Consider the following 22176-nt stretch of genomic DNA (forward strand, 5'->3'; position numbering starts at 1 on the left):
AGAATATGGTAGATGTTTTGGACCAAATCTGAACCAGATAAAATTCCTCTCTCAAAAAAAACCTCAAACCGTGTGCCAGAGCTGGTGCCCTTTTGATCTTCCATCTTGTGCTCTGAGATATGTGCTCCTGCCCTAGGTACTGCCGTGTACCTGCATACTCATTTGTATGCAAATTTAAAGTGGCAGAATCTATGCCAACCACCATCTAATCAGTAAAATATACAGAATAGTGTTGTGGAGCTACTGAAACACTGATGCAAGAAGACTGTGCTGCCAATCACAACTTTATATGAAATGATGTTTATACAGGCATCCAGACTTCTTATCTTTATAACATTTGCTGCCATTTAACTCATTGCGCCTTTAGTTTGAGCATGTGAATTTACATACATATACACTTTTTTAATTAACAAGTTTACAGTAATCCAAGTACTTTCCTAGGTCATTGCAAGTTTCTAGAAACCCTACTATGTAAATAAGATGCTTGTCATACTCATAATAACTTATACCGCAACACAACATTTATTGGTACAGTACTCAAGAGTTTGAGTCAAAGGCAACCTAACAGCTTGAAGAGCAACAGTTCCCTTGTAGTATGTTGTCTATGTCTTTTTAATCTGCTTTTTAAACTTCAGAGGGAGGGTTGAAAAATTATGAAGCTCTAAAAGAGAAAATTGAGAAATAAAATGAGCAGTGGGTACAGTATTTGAAAATAAATATCTTTATTATAGCCGAAGATACAACTTGTATGATTTTATGTGTTTATAAATGGACTATATAATGTAATATATCTATACCTGAATATATTTATTCTGTTGCATTCTTACAGTTATCTTCTCTGTAGTACCTGCTGTATGAAAAGCCCGTTGAAGTATTCCAATAATAATTTGCTTACTAGACTGTGTTTTAGAACAGAACAAGAAGGAACAAATGTAATTACCATGTTATTGTTCTTGCCAAAGCTACAGAGCTTGGTGCCAGCTCCGTATTTACATTGCAAGAATTCCTGCAGAATCTTCATCCTCTCATTTACTGATATCGAATATTATTTAAATTAGGCAACATGTGTTGTCCAAATAAAGGGATGTGAGGGTCAAATTCACCTTTGTCTGCAGTCCAGAATCAATATCTGAATTGAAATACAGAATTATTTGAAACATTCGTTGTTCAAAATTATACATAGAGTAACACATTGAATGCATATAATATACACATTACAAAGGGTTACTTTTTAACTAAACAACTTTTTTAAATTTTTGAAACAGAGGTAAAAAATAATTGATGTGGTAAAAAGAAAAACAGCTATTGCTCCAAACTGTGGAATTTTTGGCAAAACTTTTGCAACAAATAATAACAATAATAATAATATACAAAAAAAACAACTAGAATTGTAAACATCTCTTATGAAAACTGCCAGGAGGATTTTAATTGCAGGTAGTGTGTTATGCTCAACAATTATGGTGAAACATTCAATTAAAAAATGGAATACACAGAAGAAAGTAAAAGATGGATTGTAAAATATATAATTATATTAAAAAAAATGTGCTTCATTGTAAATTCATCCCTAATTATGACTAAATTATTCAATATTTTTTTATTTACATTTAGGAGACTGTTCAGACAACCTTTTGTCAGTTTATAAAAGTTTATAAGGTAAAAAACAAAAAAAAAGGAAATTGCACTAACATTAAAGGAGTCCATCACCTGAGATCCTGTCCCTTACCTCTTAATTACCTTTGCTACCGCTGCTGGTGCTAACATTTTCTGAGTCCAGCAGATACTGGGGAAGTGGAATGATAAGGTTAAAAGGGTTGTGATTTTGCCCAATCAGGTGTCTCTTTCAGTGCAGACTCCCGATTGACCACTGTTTGAATTGGACATGACCCTCAACCCCTCCAAACCTGCCTTGGTTCCGGCTGCATTTTTCCTAAGGATGAAACACAATTTTGAATGGAAAATAGAAATGTTTTCAAGTTAGTTTTGCTAGATGAGACTGAAAGGATTATTTTTCACATCCCACCTTTTTAATGCAGGTGGGATGTGATAATATTGACTTACAAAATGAAAATTCATATTTTTGCCCAAATGCTCTGAAAATAGTCCATCCCATTGAAAAGTTGGAAACAGAGTGATCTGTCTCTGTTAAAAAATGTGAAAGAGTAGACCAAGGTTTACGTCATTTGAAAATAACATTAGCTACCGGTGCCAAGTTCCGAAATACGCTTGTTAAATCTCACAATATAGCAGCTCCCATACACAATTATAGGGGCTGCATTTGTAATAAAAAATGCCAGACTGCACTAGATATCTGTAATATCTTCTGCTGTCCTCCCCTAGATATATTCTGGGAACACTTGAATTTTGCAGATATTACCCAAAAATGGGAACAACGCCACCATTGCTCCTTGCTAGCAGAGGGCCTGATTCAGAGCCGGACGCTATTTTTGCACGCTCGTTCAGAAAAAGGGGCCGGCTATTTAAATTGAGTGCTCGCTCTTTGCCGTCTGTTGACGCCTCTATGTCTGAGCGAGCGAACGAAACATGCGCTCGCTATTTTGTAAAGATGCCGCCTGGCCGTTCGCATCCTACGTCATCTCCACTATTTATTTGATTAATCGAGTACATCGAAAGGCGTCTGAACTGCTCGCAGTGCTTGTGGTAGGATTTTCCTAACGCAATCAAGCGAACAGTTCAGGCTAAGAAACAACCAAGTGACGTGGTCGATGACGCTGCTTTGTTAATTATGCACACCCTTAAAACGCCCGTTTTGACAGTTTGGCATGCCTGCGTTCGGATCTCCACTCCCCGTTTTCAAGCACCTTCCCCTGTTACCACCCACAAACGCCTCATCCTGTCACTCAAATTAGCAGGCACTCGCTATTTTGCGAGTGCTCGATTTCCGACCGCACTGACTGGTTGGCGCATGCGCATTACGACCCATACACTTGCGCAGATAGGCGAACATCGCTCGCAGCGAACGAGCGGACACTTGCGAGCGGCTTTGAATCAGACCCAGAGTGCTCGGAACGGCACACTGAAACCAGGATTGTGGACTCTCAAGACAGAAACCCTGCACACTACAGTATATGCAGCCAATCAGGCATCCTAAGGACAACCGGTCAGCCCTGCACTTACTGGAGCTGCCACGCGCTCAGTGGGCGGGACCGGCCCTGGGCGCTGATGTGCCCAGTTACAGCCCTAGTCACAAGTCCTTGTTAAACACACAGCATAACATTGTCACTCACTGTGCGTTTCAGAAGGTATTAAAGTGGCTTCGATAAGCTTTTTGAAGATAGAGAGGATCCCCGGTAGGCTGAAACTTTATTGCATAGTTTTGGGACCCCTCTCTCTTATCACACTATCTACCTCCTGCTAGGAAGAGAGCCTAGCAGAGCTACCTGGGATTATGTTAAATAAGGAGAACATCGGGGACCCTGCCCTGGTAAATAAATATATAAGTGAAATAAAAGGGTTTACAATACTAGATTCTTTTCTTTATAATGTGGACACCACTTAAGGTCATGAATAGCAAAGATATATCGCCTCTAACATCATCATATTAAGATGCACGATAGAAGTTGTCATGGCATATGGCCAGGCTTACTCTGTATGTTTATTCACTCATTCCAAGGTCACATCTGAATCACTGAATGACTACACACCATTCTTTAAATGAACTGATGTTATAATCTAAGACTTACCAAACTGTCTATGCTGGGAAAACAGGCTGGCGGAATACTGATTCCCATTTCTAGCGGAGTAATGTTGTCTTCACATAAACACAAATTGCTGCATAGCAAACTGGTTAAAATCCACAGTTCAGGTCTCATCAACACCGCAGGGCACTAGAGAGGTTTCAGCTACCCCATCATGCTGCCAGAACATGTAATCTTTGTGTAGTATAATTGTGCAGAAAGCAGATGGCGTTCGGTCAGATCATTACAGCAAATGTATAACTTTCTTTGATACATACCACCAGCTGAGCAACTGTCAGCCAACCCTTAAGCACGTGCCCTGTGATACTCGCAGGAACCTTTGTGACACTGTCATTAAATATAATCACCCTGTTATATTGTATGCTGAAGATACAGTACCAGTAACAGTGCAATCCATTTTCAAATCTGTGTAGTTTGAATTGAAGACAAGTGTTATAATTCTACAGTGTTTCAACTTATTTATCATGTTTATATAAGGAGCCTTGCTGTTTCTTTGCAATTGTTTGATATCAGTAAAATGAAACTGTAGATAAGTGGGGTTAAAAAGGATTTAGGACGTGAGTCAGCAGCGATTGCAATTTCGATCACAGCTGCGATTTTGCGCGGAACGCAGTTGCGAAAATATGCTAATTTTTGCCAAAGCTCAGCTGGCATAAAGACGCCCACTGCTGCTATCTCATGTACACCCAATGTCGCTCTTCTGCATAAACATCGATACCATCGACTCACATCCGGCGATCACAAAGCATTTACAGTAAGTCTGACCAGCCGCAGACTCTGCAAGTCTCCTCGCACGCAGAGAACTCTCATACTGCATATGCAATCACAGTAGCTAATTTATGTAAGCCCATGGAACGGTGTTCAAATGTACAGACACGACTGCGTAATTCTGACCACTCCCCCGTTGCCACCCCCAAACGCTGAGATTCTGTCACTCACTTTGCGATGGATTGCTCTGTGCATCCATAACTACAATGCGATCGCTTTGCACACGCAGTGCGGCTTATACGCATGCGCGATGGCAAACAATTGCTCGATGTACATCCATAATCGCAATTGCGTTCACTACTGAATCAGACCCTTAGTTTGTAAATTCATCGACTTTTCCATTAGGAGCATTACTGTCTCCCATTCTGCTTTCTAGTCACTTTCTTATTTAGTTACAAACATTTCCTATCTATTCTATTCTTTATATATGAGTTTACTGTGATATTGGGGTTTTACTTCATGTGTCATATCTGTGCATTTGTTCATGTGTGCATTTTACTGTGTGATTGGCAGGCCCTATGGTGGCAGGTGGTAGAGGTGTGCAAATGGAGGTTAGTCAACACAGCAGGTGACTTAACCCGGTGAAGATTTATTAACCAGGTAGATACAGGAACAGGTAGACACAGGGTTAATACCAGGTACAGGTTAACAGGATTAACCAGTTGCAGCCCGGATCGTTGTAGGGTTGCTGGGCACTGTGGTGATCAGTGGAGGCTCCAGAGGTGGGGCTGCAGCACAGTCCAAAATTCAAATACACCAACTGCCATTTCAAACACTGCCAAACATAGATGGCCGGGAGTCACTGGCAGTTGGTATAACTTCCCTATTTGAATTTTGGACTGCGCCCCTGGAGCCGCCACTGGTGGTGATCCAGGGAGTATACACCATATGCACTTATAGACACTCACTGTATTACAGGGGTGGCAGTGGGATCTCTAATTTGTTGATGTTCTTGTAGTTCAGTGACTATTTGCTACTGTGCATGGGTGAAATATTCTGAAAACCTGCTACCTGGACAATCCGATATGGTGTCTTAGTGTTTTATGGGGTCTCTTGGGGCTCTCATTATTGCGGGACACTCAGGGGCACATTCATTCACTACAATATCTGGATGGAGAAGAAGGAAATACGTGGCGGGGAGCCACAGAGATCACAGGTCGCCCCTCTGGCACAGCTGTTTCGGGTCCTATTGCACACACCACCCACTGGACAACAGAGACAGGGCAGAGCGCTCCTCTGACACCTTATTCTGTTATTATTTTTAATATGCAGCCAATCAGTTTTCTAAAATGTTCTCAGCAGTGGAGAACACTAAAGGATGTGAGTGCGCTGATCTAATGGGACTCAGGGCCTAATTCAGGAATTAATGCTATTCCGATGTTCCCGCAGTTGAGCGATGTGTTGCTAATGCGCATGCACAAAAAGTCCAGGAATCCCTTACTGACTGTGTGCCAACCAACAAGTGTCCTATGCCATTCACCACTGCATACAGAATTGCTAACACTTGAGATGAAGTTGCGACCCCTGGGCGTATCAGTGTGGAGACTGAGAGGTGACCTAACGTGATTGCAAAAAGGGGCGTGTTAGGGGAGTGTCACAGGATTGTCTTCTACATCCACAATAGCAAATATAGGGCGGGATTCAATTGTTTCGCCCCCCCTCTATGTGCCCGACAGGAGCTATTCAATGGTTACTCCTGTCGTGCACGATCAGCTGCCAATGCACTGTTTCAGCCCGCATCCCCCGGGGGGTGCAAGCTGAAATGGGTAAAAAGCGACCTGTTTGGGCACCCATATGGCACTTTTCGCGATCGTGCACAGCATTTTGGTCTCAACATAGCTGTTTTACACGGCTAAACCCGACCTCTATGGGCACGATCAGCGTGATAACAGGCATCAATTGAACAGCGCCCAGGGAGATCAGACATGCTAAAACAATTAAATACTGTCCATAATGCTCCAGAGGCCATGTTTAGTTATATTTGAGGAGAGTAGCTAGAGTAGACCTTAGGCTACCGCAAATGTCGATGGTGCGACGTTAGTGTGTTTCCAATCTCCATCGCAAATGCACTGAGCATGGAGGCTGAAAGTGGGCGTCTCACAGCTCATTCATTCCATCACACAGAGGAGCACAAAGAGAAGGCTGAGATTAGCATATGCATATTCCCACAACCTCTCTTGCAAGAGAGGCTGCGAGCACATCTGCATTATCAACCATGAGTCAGGCCCTCAGTGACCAGCGCACATATGCCATTGACACGAGCCATATAATAATGTGAGTACAGATGTAAAGCTCCTATAAAATACCAAGGTGTCAAATTTGATGGACAGTACCAGACATCCCAAAAGAGGAAGAAACCAGATTTCTGAGGCACCTTTAAAAATTCCCCTTTGACTCTGGCTAAATGTTGGTACTCACTTCCTATTGGTGTATGCTAAGTGTATGTGCATTTATATTAAATATGTTGTTTACCAGTAATAAAAACGTTTTGCATAAAAATGTTAATTTACGCTGCTATTTTTATCTTTTTTGAATAATAATAAATAACCTCCCCCTCCGCTCTGAAAATCCCCCACAGATAATTACACCTGCTGTTTCTTCTCTTTTCTGTCAGCTAATAACTGAGAATCAGCTAAGGGGTGAAAGACGAGAGGGGAGGGGGTGCGTTCATCAGTACGGATCTATGTGTGCATCTTATAGTGTATACACTGCTCTGTGTAAATTGATACACACGTTTCGATTAGCACCGAAAGGGTTATGGCTGTGATGGGCATTCCAGTTACAGTCAATGGGATATATGTACAATACTAAGCCCTGGAGAGCAATAAAGTGCCAACCAATCTGCTCCTAGCTGTCATTTTTCAAACATATAGCCTGTTAAGTGACAGTTAGGAGCTGATTATTTGGTACTTTATCTCTATCCACTGTATCTCTATCCAAGGCTTAGTACATAGACCCCACAGTCTGTAACATGGCAGTTAGGAGCTGATTGGCTGGTACTTTATCTCTCTCCAAGGCTTAGTACATCTCTCCCAATAGAAGAAAATTGATCATTTTCATTTGGGACTGTCCGCTGCCATTTGTCTCAAAGTAAATACTCAATAAAATACAATAGTAGAATAAAAGGTTGCAGACAATGAACTTTTTTTTGTTTGTAAATGTAATTAATATATATATGGAGCTTTACCCTAACTTTCTGTATAGTTATCAACATTTCAACTACTAATGACAATGGCAATAAAAGTTGGGAGGGTCCTTTATTATGCTTTTATGCTTACTATTTGATCTACAGTATATTGCTGGTTTCAAACCTTCATTGTTATGTACCTACAGCTTAATTTGTATGGCTATTTAATGTTTACTGATTCTCTTCATGTATTGTTATAATATGTAAAATTATCAATTTAAAGATTTACAAAAAAAAGAAAAATAGCTGGGATGCACCATTTCCTTAAAAGATCACGGTGCCTGCAGTGTTAATAGCGCACACAGGTGGCCAATGTTTTCAATCTGTCCATGTGTCCAAGTCGCACTGCACATGCGTTCCAATGGTTACCACCAGGAGCCGCAGAGCAAATCTGGGTGGTAACAGGAGGGTAACTAGTCAGACAGATGGGCAGGGATGTAGTTAGTATGGCAGATGTGATGCTGGCTATTGAAATCCCAGCATCAGAAGCCCGACCCGGGACTAAAGACAGGTGTTGAAATCCCGACGCCAGTCAAGATCGCGACATCAAAATCCCGATGCCATTCAAGATCCCGACATCAAAATCCTGATGCCAGTAAAGATCCCAACGTCTTAATCTCAATGTCGAAATCCCGATGCAAGTCAAGATCCGGTCACTGGAATCTCGGCAGCTGCCATCCTGATCGAAGATACACCGGGGCATCTTAGCTGTTGACCGAAGAGGGGAGGGTTAGGGCTAGGCACCATGGAAGGGTTAGGATTAGGCTTTAGGGGGGAGGTTAGGCTTAAGCACCAACTGGGGGGTTAGCGTTATGCACTAAGGGTGGGTGGTTAGGTTTAGCCACCAAGGGAGGAGGGTTAGGTTTAGGCCCTAACAGGGAGGGTTAGGGTGCAGGGTGGGGTGGGTTAGGGTTAGAGTGCAAGAAGGGAGGGTTAGCTTGAGAAGGGGGAGGGTTAGTATCAGTGGCGGCTCCAGAGGTGGGGCTGCAGCATAGTCCAAAATTCAAATAGGGGAGCCACACCAACTGCCTTTTCAAACATTGCCAAACACCACTGAGGGTTAGGGGGAGGAGTAGGGTTAGTAAATACTTACCTTTGGAGCTGTTGGAATCTTTACTGCTGCCGGTCTTCCGGCGTCGGGATTTGAACTGCCGGACATAGGTCCGGCAGTATTTCATACCGATCCCTATTACTCACAGAGTGAGTCGCCTCATCAGTTATGATACATAAACTCACTGCTTGCTGTTCTCCAGGATCTGATAACAGTTATTGACTGATAAAAAGAAACCATCCACTATTGCAATTGGCGCTCTTTCATTTTCATCAACTAACTTGATGATGTGGGTTAACTTGGTATATCTAGATGACAATCAATAGGGTTTTCCTTTCTGGAACATCCCTTTTCTATGCTGGTGTAATACTACATCAACATAAAGTATCATTTATGGCCATGCGTGATCTTTTTTTACACATTTACTCATGTGAGCTAAGTGTTTTGCTGTTATAGTGATGCAACACTTGTTGAGTATCATTGTATTAGTTGTCTCCAGAGATTAAGCAGTACTATTCATATTACTCATTCATTGATTGGGTTTATGCATTCTCATTGATTAAAGCTCAATAATGTTCTACTTTCAAAAATTTGGTGGTGTTCATTGTTTGGTCTTGACGTTGTGTTATTGGTTAAAACTAGAGATGAGTGGATCGGTTTTGGCTTGGTTAAGTTCGGATCTGAAAACTAAATCTGATTGGCTATTCAGCTATCATGTGTTTTAGATATCCAATAAGATAAAGCCGCTAATAAAATCCACTAATTTGGAGGAAAGAACTGAGTAAAACCAAACCGCTCATATCCAGTTAAAATGTACACACACACACACACACACACACACACACACACACACACACACACACACACACACACACACACACACACACACACACACACTATACTGACTGGCACTCATGCTTCTTTAATTATTAGATAGTTTATGTAGACTAGGTTGATTTAATGAGTGCTATACTCTCCCTGAGAAATCTCTTTTTATTTATCACATTGAGTAATGTAATACTGTTTGACATTATTTACATTTCTTGGTCACATGTGATTTTGTATTACAACTATACTGCAATATTTATGAATATTTCTGATGTTAATGTAAATTGTTTTGTACGGTAACTTTACGAATGGGACTGTCCCTTAAAATAGGATGTATTGTGATCTGAAGAGAAGCTAAGTACATAAGGAAAGCACCTCTTTTCTTACGTTTATCTTGTTCTACAATTTTATTGATTTTATTGTTTTTATTATCTTTTTATTTATATGATTATTGTGATATCAAGGTATAAAATTCTTAGTATGAATATTATATTTAATTCTATTAATGATATTTAGCATTTCTTTTGAAACTTATGTAATTATTACTTCTTCTGTAATTGAGGTTCGCTATTTAAAATCAGCTCTGATTGCATGAAGCTTCCTCTCTTGATGAAGTCCCAATGGTGAAATGCTTTAGGGGTATTGCTTGGAGTTAGTTCTGCTGCCTTCTCTTATAGATGTTACATGTCTGAGTAGAAATGAACATCGTACAGTTCATGCTGTGGTGATAAGTGCTATTTTTATAGTTTTCTGGTACAGTTTTTTTTGGAACGTGTTTTAGCCTAGTAAAGTGAAACTTTTGATACAATGGAAGTGCAGTCTTCCTATATTTTGTTTTAGAGCTTTGCACAACCCGTGAAAATTGGATTATTTAAAGGGGAAGCTGCAGACAGAAACTTTCATGTCTTGGTGTTAAGAAGATAACAAGAAAACTTAACAAGGGTCGCTGACAGTGGCTAAGTTTTTCCACATTTTCCTCCCTCATCTCTGTAGTAACACTTTCCCCTCCCTCACATGTGTAGTAACACATTCTCTTCCCTCACTATTCAAATAGTGGAGCCACACCAACTGCCAGTGATGTTTGGCCACATTTGGAATGACAGTTGGTGTTTGAATATTGAACTCTGCTGCAGTCATGATAAGACAGTCAGGCAGGGGGAGGAACATTTTAGCCAGTTTTACTCCCCTAGGAGTCAAATTTCAGTCATGGAAGAAATATTCTCCTCGGTTTTCATGTTTCAAGGTCCAGGGGTTTGTGCTTGGCATTGATCAGTCAGTCAGGAATCAGACATTTGATTTTATACATATATTTGTCTGTTTTTGTACAGTGTACACAGTAATATTGTTGGTTTATTATAAGGAAAATTTCACACCCAGGTAGAAGCTGGTGTGGGGGAGCTACACTGAATACAGTCACCACTTGAATCATCATTCTAATTGTGATATGTGCTGCAAGCAGAAACTAGTGCCTGGATAATCCAATCAACAGCAGATATCAATATACCCATTACATTTTTCAGCTATATTGGGGGCACTCCAAATCATTTTGAAAAGTTGGACGCTGATGCTTAAGGGAAATGTATCTTTTGCGTTGGGCTCTTCTTTAAAGAGTTGGGTCTGTATACTGTATTTAATGTATACGTTTGGGCTGATTGTTAGAAAACAGGAAAATAAATGTTTCGGTTATTAAAATGTATTATGTGCATTAAGTGCTGGAGATAAATTGTGTCTGAAGAGAGGGGCTTCAGTAGGATTATTATCTAGTGTGTTGTTGAGCCACTGTTACCAGTGTAATGAAGAATTGGCAGTAAATAGCAGTTTTCTGACATTCCTGGTATAGAAATGTCTCTTACAGTGTGTGAGCACCAATGCCTCATCTGATTAGACTTGTTGCTTGGCATATGTTAGATCCCAGTTTTTAATGTTATGAAGAAAGATTGCTCCGGGCTACCCAGTGACTCCATAAAAATGTTAAAGGGTTTTGTACGAGAGAATTAGAAATGATTATACATATTAAGCAACAGAAGGAGATTTATTGAGTTGCAAAATACTGTTAGCCACAAGCTTACCACACCTGTTCTTCAAAAATAATTGTCATATCCTTAACAAAAATAACATTTTCAATATAAGATTTAATGGTTATTATTATTAATAAATTTAGATAAAGTATGAAAAAAAATCACAAAAATATTAGACAAAATTAACCATGTCCATTTTTGTTTAGCTTTATTAGATTTAGCATGTTCATAAAATAAAACATAAAATTTTATGCATTATTAGTAGTTTCCTTCTGTATTGTTTAATAAGAGGTAAAAGATTTGCAATACGCAAATGGGCAGATTCTGGCCTTTAAGGGTTCCATGTTGATTTGAAATATTGTAGGAAATAAAAGCCCAGATTTATCAATGTGTGATGCTCTTGTTATCACTCGTTACTAATCCTAATTGGTGCTCCAGCCAATAAGCTCCTAACTGTCATTTTTCAAACACATGACAGTTAAGAGCTGATTGGTTGGAGCACCATTTAAGATTAGTAACGAGTGTTAACAAGAAAATCTGGGCCACAATATCACCCCACAAACAGATGCTCTTAGTTAAAAGAATTTCTATGGAAACTTGTAGGCAATGAATAATACTTATCAGCACTTTAGCATTAACAAATAATTCTTATAATTAGAAATGAGCGGTTCCTTTTTGGCTCTGATCTTCCCGCTAAGGCCGTATTCAATTTGAGGCGAAAAGCCGCTTTCACGTGTTTTCGGCGGAAACTTTTCGCCGATGACGTCATTTCGCCAGGCAGGAAATTATCGCCGTATTCAATTTGAAAGACTTTCCGCCTAGGCGGAAAGTCAGTGCAATGTAATAGGCTTAAAAGATTCGTCTATGAATAGCAGGTGGAAAAAAGTGCAGAATTGGGGTTTTGGGGTGCAACGTTGCGGGAACCCCCGTGCAGCCTTCAGACAGTCCCCCAAAGGGAAACTGTGTCAAAAAATAAAAAAAAAAGAGGCCCCAAAAAAATCACTTTAAATTTGGGGGCGAAAAAAAAAATGTTGGGGGACAAAGTTAAAAACTAGCGAACTTGACTCTGGAGGGGGTCCCCAAGTATGCCCCTAGTGTTTTATTCATTGCAGGGGCTTGCGGCAGGTGGATTTTTCACGATTTTTTCAACTTAACTTTAGCAACTTTAAATTATGCCGACCCCCATTTTCAAGTACCCCAAATTTGCTGGGATAAGTTATTTTCTGCAAAAAAATCTCCTGAATACTATTCTTCACCACTTAAACAAAAATACTATTTAGAAGCTGTTGAGCCCGTTTAAAAACACCAAATACCTTCAGCAAGCCAAATTGTGGGGTATAATAGGGAACCCCCATGTCAGAGCATCTATTGGGGGGTGTCAGGTTAATTTCCCCAAATCTGTCAGTACTTTCCGCTTGTTTAAGTTTCGCCGGGTCCCGTTTTCGCCTACTTTCAAATTGAATACGGCGATACGTGAGTTCGAGCGCGATACTTTTCCACCTGCAAAACACGCGATGTAGGCAAAAAGTCAGAGAGGCGAAAAAGTATCGCGGCTCGGCTCAAATTGAATACGGGCCTAAGTTTGGATTTTAGAACAAAGTAAAGTGTCATATGTCGTGGACATCTCGGCAAAGAGATCCGAACTTGGCTGGAAAATCCGGGGCCAAAACCAAACCACTCATCTCTACTTATAATAACACACACTTTCATCTTACAGTATTTTCTGTAAGATTGCCTTTTTTCACATTTATATGCTTTAATGCTATGTTGTCCTTGTTTAATGTCATTTCTGCCTCTTCTTATGCTCTTATGTTTTACTTAATGACACAAAAAAACATCACTTTATATAATGCACATTATGTAGTCTTTTTTTTTACATTTATTTTTTCAGTGACTGAAACATCTTATCACATTAAAGCGGAAAATGACCCTTTCAGGACAGAAAAGAGAATCACTATAAAACCATCTATTTTCTTGAGTAAGCACAGAAAATCTACTTATTAAGGGCTAAAAAGGACATTTTGATGTTAAAAATAAAGACTTCTTTTTTTTATAAAACATGCTGTTAAACTGCATTTTCTTTTAATCAAGGACATTTTAGGAACATTTTCAGATTATTTTAACCCTCTAGACCACACACAGAGGTCCTGATTCTCTGTTGCATTTGGCGGCATCTACAGATTGATAACATACTGCGCATGCGTCACGGGTTATATACATATCTTTCCAAATTTAAAAGCGAATCAGAGACGCATGCAACATGGGCGTTTCTCTGCGGCTGCTGAATTGGCGTTACTACCTCGCAACTGGGCGTAAGAAACTGTTCCATGGGTGGGTCATGGGCATGTAGCCAGAGTCACTCATTATTACAAGTGCGAATGGAAATTGGACGCCCAACTCAGACGGCTCTCCTGCTCCTAGCATAGGATTGGTGTAAGAGCTGATGATAGTGATGATGGCTGGAGCGATCGCATAGATAACTATGACTCAGAATACAGGTGTATTGTCAGATCAGCATTCTGTCTGCAGATTGGTTGGAGCACCATTTAGGATTAGTAATGAGTGATTAAAAGAATATCACTTTATCATTTGTTCGTAAATGAGGCCCTTGGTCATTTTAAGCCCATTTAGCCCATTATCCGACTCTTAGCACTTAGGACCCTTTAATTGAACTGAATCTAAGACCACATATTTTTTTACACTTAATTTTTAAATACATTTAGTTACCAGTATGAATGGTATATTCAAAAATGTACATAGTACGATAAAAATACTATACATCCAACTACAATCATCTGGGAGACTTTTATAGATCGTTCATCCTTTCTCAGCTTTTCTTTTTCATTTTGACCTATGGATTACAGAAATAATAGGACAGAAAGAGAACGGGGAATTAGAACACTCAGTCATGGTGGATAAGGGATAGAAACATGAAATACTAAGAGTAGGAAACTTTATATTTTGATGCCTTTCCCATATTTTTGGAATCCAAGAGTTAGACAACTCCACCGCATATTAAATAGCAGATGAAAAGTTTTGTTGACTGATTAAAAGTTGAAAGAAATCCACAGAGGCGATGTAAGAAAGTGAAGGTGAAGCTACATGAAGGGCATATGTACTGTAGCCCACTTTAATAGTAATCTCATTTCCATAGACTGTTCCCATGATGAGCCTCGGAACCTGTGTAGTTCTTAAGAAAATGCCTTGAGGCGTCAGGGTTTGTTTGATGCCTTCATTCAGTATTTTTCATGCAGTATGTAATAAAATATAAAGGAGGGACTCAGGGGCTATAACTGCCTGACGAATGTGGTCAGTCTTTGAAGTTATTATTTTTATTTTTTGTTAAATCCGTTCCTAATATTATTATTTTTCCATTTCATACTGTTGCTATTTCAAATGACAAAAAGTGGAAAACGCAGAAATCAGGTTGCATTGAGTATATAGAGCGTAAGCAGTTATTGTCAAATTGTTTGGTCGAAAGTTACTTGAAATTGTACAGATATAAGAATATTAATTTTATGTAAATAAAATACAGTATTATTTTCTTCTTTTATAGGAAATTTTGTGCACCTCCCAGAACATGTTAGTGTCTCTTTTTAAGTTGAGCAGTTTCAATGTTAGAGTAATGACCTATATCTAACGTGACAACTTCAACTCAAGGAAAACTTTAAATTGGGGGTGTGTTTTGGATTTGGCAAAACCACCCTCAAATGTTATGGTTTTGTAAAAAACACCCTCAAGTGTTTTGGCCCAGATTCAGTTTTGAATTTCTTTAAAATTGATAAAAACAGAAAAAAGCTGAATTTCAACCTGTTTACATGCAATCCATAACCCGAGATTTGGTTTTTAAATCCGAGTTCTGAACTTATAGCAGACCGGAGATGGTACTCAGAACCACAAAAGTGGTCTGAGTCGGGATGCAATTTGACTCATAACCCCAAATTTGGATGTGTTTGGTTTTCAGGAAAACCAATCCGCACATCTCTACTTTAAATGTTTTTTTTCCTCCTCACTAATAATACAATACAACATTTGGGGTTCTATGGCAATTCAGGAGATACTCAATATGCCAATGCTGCAGTGGATACTGTACTCGCCCCAGGCTAAGAGCCCAGAGAGCTTTGAAATAAAACTAAAAGTATAGATTTATGGTAAATAAAGCTCATAAGACAAGCCGCAGATGAAATGTCAATCTTTTCACAGTTTTCTTCTAAACTGCTCCTGTCTCTTAGATCAGGAAAGTGCAAGTTGCAACGCTGCCAGAGGTGACTATCTCAGGGGCAGAAGTATGGGAGACAATGGAGGCGCCTGTCCAGCATTGAAAGGGCAACTCCTCCATCACCCACTGTATATTCAACCCATTTAGGGCTGTAAATATGGGGGATATGGGTCACTAAAATAATAACTTGCCTCCGGGTGTCTGGGATGAACTTACGCCACTGGACTGTCTCCCAAGGTATAGGGATCACTTGCTTGTGTTTAGTTTGGAGGATTATTTTTAGGGGGTAGAGAAGAAGATATTTTCATTAATTTCTCCTTTGATACATCCCTACACATACACAAATACCTCCAAATGACTTATAGTGATATCATAAGCATGCGCAGCATATTACATTAGGGTGTGCACTACCGGAAAGACATTTCTAGCTCTACTTATGGGGGTGTCTAGAACCAGTCAGGGTTCAATTCTAGCATTGCCTTGTCAGCAATTCACTTCTTATCACAATTAAACCCAATCATTCATATATCATGTCCCACACAATAATCCCACATTATTCCACATCTTGCTTCCCCACGACCTTGCAAGCAGCTACTGCTCTCCTCTACTGCATTAGATGTGTACGCTTTACATCTTCATCTCTGACAGGCTGACAGCTGCTGCCTCAGTCAATGCCTGCCAGTGCCAAGTAAGTAGGATAGACAATGGTAATATCAGCGCTCCAGAGGGAGTGTAATGTGTTTATAGGGAGCAGCTTGGCAGGCGAGTACTCCTTTCTCACGTATTGCTAGTCAGAAAAAGGGAGGACTCAGATGGAGAATAGAGCAGTATACAAACACCAGGACTTCCACTGGAACAAAGACCAGGACAATGGGTTGATCGTGAGGGTTTCCTAGGAGGTGGGAGGATGACGCAAATAGTGGACAGAGCAGGTAAGTTTCCCCAGGGAGTGGAGGGAGCACCGGCATATGGTCCATACACCTGAGCTGTCAGTCGCTTCCTCCCCAGGCGAGTGCACATCCACAGAGTTGGATCGAGTGGCATGTGACTTCCCACAGAAGTGCACTGCCGGTCTGATCCTCATTGTGGACAGCACAGTCCGGTGAGACACCGATCACATGCACACTCATCCCCCTTCCAGCCTGAAGACACCCCGGGCAATGTTATTAACACAGAAATCAAAGACTCATTTCATACTGGACTATTGGTTGGTAACATCATCCAAGCACATAGAGATTACGGGACGCCATGATCTCTGCAAGAACCATCACTTACAATACACGGACTCAGTGGAATTAGAGAGTGACATTACAGAGCACATATCCCTTTCCATCATTGCAATATCTCGACTTGCTCTTGTAATGTTATGCACTTAGCTGCCATATAGTGTTGCCATCATTATTACCTGATTGCCTATTTGTGTGCATGTTTTATGAATAGAAAGAGTAAAGACTGAATTATTCTATTAACCACATGTGTGCCTGTGATAAATGTCAATACATATGTTCAACAGTTTAATCAGTAGGCAGTGACTTAAAACACTCTTTGTTCTTAAACAATAAACAACACCACTATACATCATCATTGACATTATTCAGAGTTTACAACACAGAATCTGATATATATGTTTCTCTAAGGTGTAACGCTAGATATAAATCCTCCATTTTTCTGAGTACCAAGTAAGTGCCAGTGCACCGCAACTGAAGGATGTATAATCCTCCCAATAGGAGCGGCATGCTCCTCACCTCCTCATAGCCTAGCCCAGGAGGTGAGACAGAGCGGGCTGGTGGGCAGACATGCACACGGCGTGATGTCATCGCGTCACATCACACACATACTTAGAGTCAGAAGGCACTGGGAGGTGGAGCAACTGTCCCCATGTTTAGCCCGGTCAGTAATCAGTCCTGATCGGGCACTGTTGGGGGGACATTAATCGGCACCGATCACTGCAGGCTTGTGTGAGTTGGGGTCTGACATTAGGGTGTGCCTATGCACACCAGGCAATCCCCGTGCGCACGCCTATGAGTGATACATTTTGCATACAGTAACATTCCATATTTAGCTATAGCACTACACCTAATATACAATGACATGTATATGTAAATCTTGCCATTTTTTTAAATCTCTGTTTATTGAAATAATTTCTAGTGAAAACTCTGTTTATAACCGTTTCTCATTCATTTCAACACTGCATAGGGAACAGGTGGAAACTAAGATATGCCCAGCAAGTGCTGTAATTCTGAATGATTTCAGCATCTGGGATCTGTTGGAAGAACTCCTAGACATCTAATTCAATTTATTTTCTAGTAAAATTAACTCTTTTGGATAAGAGTTGGGCTAATCTGGAGAATAGATATGTCTCTCTGTTGTCTTAATCATCGACTGTGGATATAGACTCCATTGCTATCCTTAGTATAGAGGTATTCTATTAACCTAGACTGCTTAGGGGAAGATGCAATGGTGTGCAATTTTGGTGGGAAGATAAAATTCACCACAATTTGCTGGCTTTTTTTAAGCCCAGGATGTTGGATGTAATAGATTGCTACATGCGAAGTGCTTTTTGCTAATTGATAGCAGCAAACAGGGACAGATGGACTGGGGACAAGAATTGGCCCCAATATTTGCAGTAAACACGCATGCATGGGAAAGGTCTGTGGTCACATGTCATAGGGACGTGCTGTGAGTCATGGGGCATGGCCTCAAAGCTTGCCCCATCTCAGCATGCCTGTCGAGCAGAGTGCTGGGAAGTGGAGTCGCTCGGTTAGGCCCTCTGGTTGACGGAGTTGCCAAAAGTCCAAGATGTCTAGTCATACCATGGCAACAAATGAAATATATAGCAGTCTTTGAAGCCTTGTTTCTTAACAGTTCTAGTTTGTGTGTAGGTGTGCACAACAGATCGGTGCCCTCCCTCTCCCCCCCAGAAACAGTCAAGTGTGTTTTAAATTAATGTAAAGGGCTGGTATTTAGCAGAATGTACTTTATGGTTTTCCTGCACTTGGTAACAACTGTGTACAGTTTCTGGCCAAGCTTCTAACAGCTTGTAACTTCATCTGCATATGTATATCACAATGAAGCTTGAACTCTTGTTGCAGTGAATAATCCCTTTGCATTTGAACCCTAGCCTTGCTCCACCTGGCTGGGTTGGCACCAACTAATCCCAGGTAATTAGTATTCAGCACCTCTCTTGGTGCCTATGCCTTCACTTTATATTGACAGCTTCTATCTCTCAGCCACTTTAACTAACCCCCAGCACATAGAGAGCACTTCTGTTCATTGGCAATTATTCACCAACGCGTTTCTGCTGCTAAGGACCTTTATCAAACCTTGATAAAGTCTCTTAGTAGCAGAAATGCATTGGTTGATTATCAGAAGAGGAAAGCTGGTCCAGATTTGGACATATTTGGTGTACTCCTATTACCGGGATGTACCTACAGTAACATATGTTATAAACGTATAATGGTGTTTTATTTACACATTAATTTCTGGTATGCAGCCCTACTTCTGTTTTAAACTTTGTCACATAAATAAAATGGTGTTATACTATTACACATTTCAGTCTCCTTTACACATATCCAAGTGATAAGAACTACACTACGGGAGAGACAGAAAAAAGTGATCAACACACCGCAATCAGATATATTTTTGTGATGAAAATTGGATTGGATTCCAGGTTTACAGTATGTAATCTACGAAGACTAAAGTAACTGTTGGAGAGAATTTCTTTACCACTGGATGGGAACGGTATTGTGTGCTAGAAGATTTAGGGGTCTATTTACTAACAGTGTTAGGAGACATAGTGAAAAGTGATAAGTATGTGATAAGGTGCCAGCCAATCAGCTCCCAACTGTCAGTTTTCAAACACAGCCTGTGAGATGACAGTTGGGAGCTGATTGGCTGGCACCTTATCACATACTTATCACTTTTCACTATGTCTCCTAACACTGTTAGTAAATAGACCCCTTAATATGTTTCACAATTGAACTTGTTTCCCCAATAACAGTTTGTGCTGGGCCAACTTCCTTTATTATATATTTCATATGGTGATTACAGACAGGCACCAGGTTTCATGCAGCATCTCACTTTGAAGTGCACTTTTGTTGTATGTGTTGTAACCTAAGTTTAAATAATGTTGTTCTGTTTAGGAATATCCCAGTAGCTTTAGCACTTTGGGGGTGATTCAGCTGCAGATGCAGTGAGAGGGTTCAAGCAGATTCCCGATGTTGAGGAATCTGCACATGCACAGAATGGGTCTGTGATCTCGCATGCAGTTCAGCAGCACACTGTCAGTGATTGGTAGTCTGCTATCATTTCTGGGTGGGGAGGGGGTGGCGACAGCCTTTGATTCACAAAATGGAGGCATGTTGCCACCATTGGGGGGGGGGGATGGAGAAGCCAGGATCTCCGTTGGCTGGTGGAGATTTACTAGCCTTTTTTGAGCATCTGCGGCCAGCTTGCGTGACCCCAGTGGCACTCAGCCGGCCGATGGATATGCAGATGATCCGATGCTGCATCCAAGGGCGTAGTTTGGATCAGTAATGCATGCAGGAGGCATGATGCCTCCTCCTCCTGCCTTACCATATTACAGCTATCACAGCTGCTTACATGTTAGCAGCTGTGTTAGCAGCTCTGTCTGCAGCTGAATCACCCCCTTTGTTCCCAGATGATATGATGTCCAAATACCCCAGTTGATGGTTCCATGAAGGCCTAGACTGGGTTACTCAATAATTCTATATAATATATGTAATTCTCTGCCTGTATATTTTAGTTTCTTGCAGTTTGAAAGAGACAGAAGAGCAAATTTGTCCTTTTATGTGTTATAAATGTGTTATTCCTAGCCTCTCGATAAAAGCACATTATCTGTTTTGTATTCTATTCCTAATGGTCCTCCATTAAACTTAAATTTGCTTCATTGTTCAAAAATAAATGAACTTCATTATTTCTTTACAGCAATGGGATAAATGTTTAACTGCCATTTTTAAACTCAGTTATAATGTATTTTTACTGATAGAAACATATCACTGCACTTACTTCAAGCTCCATTGCACCATATTTTCCAGTACACCAATCCCTAATGCTTTCAAGGTTTTCCTGTGCTGGGTTATATAGTAAGTGGTACTTTCTCTAATCCAGTCATTTTGAACTTTTATCCAAAGAATCTTTATTGAAATTCTCAGATTCAGGTTATTTATCAAGCAGTGAAAAGCTTAGTGAAACGGAACCAGTGGAGAAGTTGCCCATAGCAACCAATAAGTTCCTACCTATTATTTTATAGACTGTTCTTAATAAATGTTACTTCAAAGCTGATTGGTTGCCATGGGCAACTACTCCACTGGTCTGCTTCGATAAGTTTTTCACTGCTTGATAAATAAACTCATTAGTCCCAGTCAGTGGCGGCTCCAGAGGTGGGGCTGCAGCAAAGTTCAAAATTCACATAGGGGAGTCACACCAACTGTCAGGGAGTCCTGGCCAGCGATGTTTGACAGCATTTGAAATGGCAGTTGGTGTGGCTCCCCTATTTGAATTTTGGACTATGCTGCAGTCTCACCTCTGGAGCCACCACTGGTCCCAGTCATCTATAAAGTGATCAAACTATCATTTGGGCTAATGTAGAATTGGCCACCATTGTGACTGCAACTCAGGTGCAATCTGCATTTATGAAAAAAATAGCAATAACATCTGTACACAAAGCTGTATTTATCACAAATGCATGCATGACACATACTGTACATACACCCATGTTTATAGCCATTGACTATTAGGCATGAATAGAAATTAAAATGAATCTCTAATGTAATAGAAATAGCTTCCAATTTAAAAAATTTGCTTAAAAAGCCTGATAAATGCCCAAACAGGGAATACAAGCACCAGTCGGCATCTGCGGTGCATTTGCAAACAATAGAAGAACAATCCACTGAATTGCAGCCAGCTCTCATGCAGAAACTACTTGTTAAGTCTTCAGATCCAGATTAACAAAAATCAATGCTGCAACTAGAGATGTGCGCAGGCCCCTCGTGTTTTGGTCTTGGTTCTAAATCATTGTTGTCTTTTAGACTTGGTTTGGGCAAAACCACCCTCAAGTGTTTTGGTTTGGTTTCGGTTTTGTATTTCTTTAAAAAATATATAAAAACAGTTAAAATCATGTGACATGGACCTGTTTCAGTTTCTATAGTATTATTAACATCAATAACATTCATTTCCTTTAAATTTTGACCAATTTTGGCACCTGAAATATTGAGGGAGGGAATTACATGCAATCAAAAGAATGCAAAATTCGGTATTTAGACTCGAGAGAAATCCTGAGTTGGGACTCGGTGCTATACCAAACCCCCATGGGATAGATGAATCTCCTGCACCTAGCATGAGAAAGATGTATCTCCTGCACCTACAGT

General features: G+C 40.3%; 1 protein-coding gene across 2 annotated transcripts in view; it reads left to right on the plus strand.

The window, feature by feature from the left end:
- Nucleotides 1-22176, plus strand: part of LUZP2 (leucine zipper protein 2) — a 777794-nt gene that overhangs the window by 216703 nt on the left and 538915 nt on the right. The window lies entirely within an intron of this gene.

This window comes from Taudactylus pleione, unplaced genomic scaffold (assembly GCF_031769625.1).
Source record: "Taudactylus pleione unplaced genomic scaffold, aTauple2 ptg000100l, whole genome shotgun sequence".
Lineage (NCBI taxonomy): Eukaryota > Metazoa > Chordata > Amphibia > Anura > Myobatrachidae > Taudactylus > Taudactylus pleione.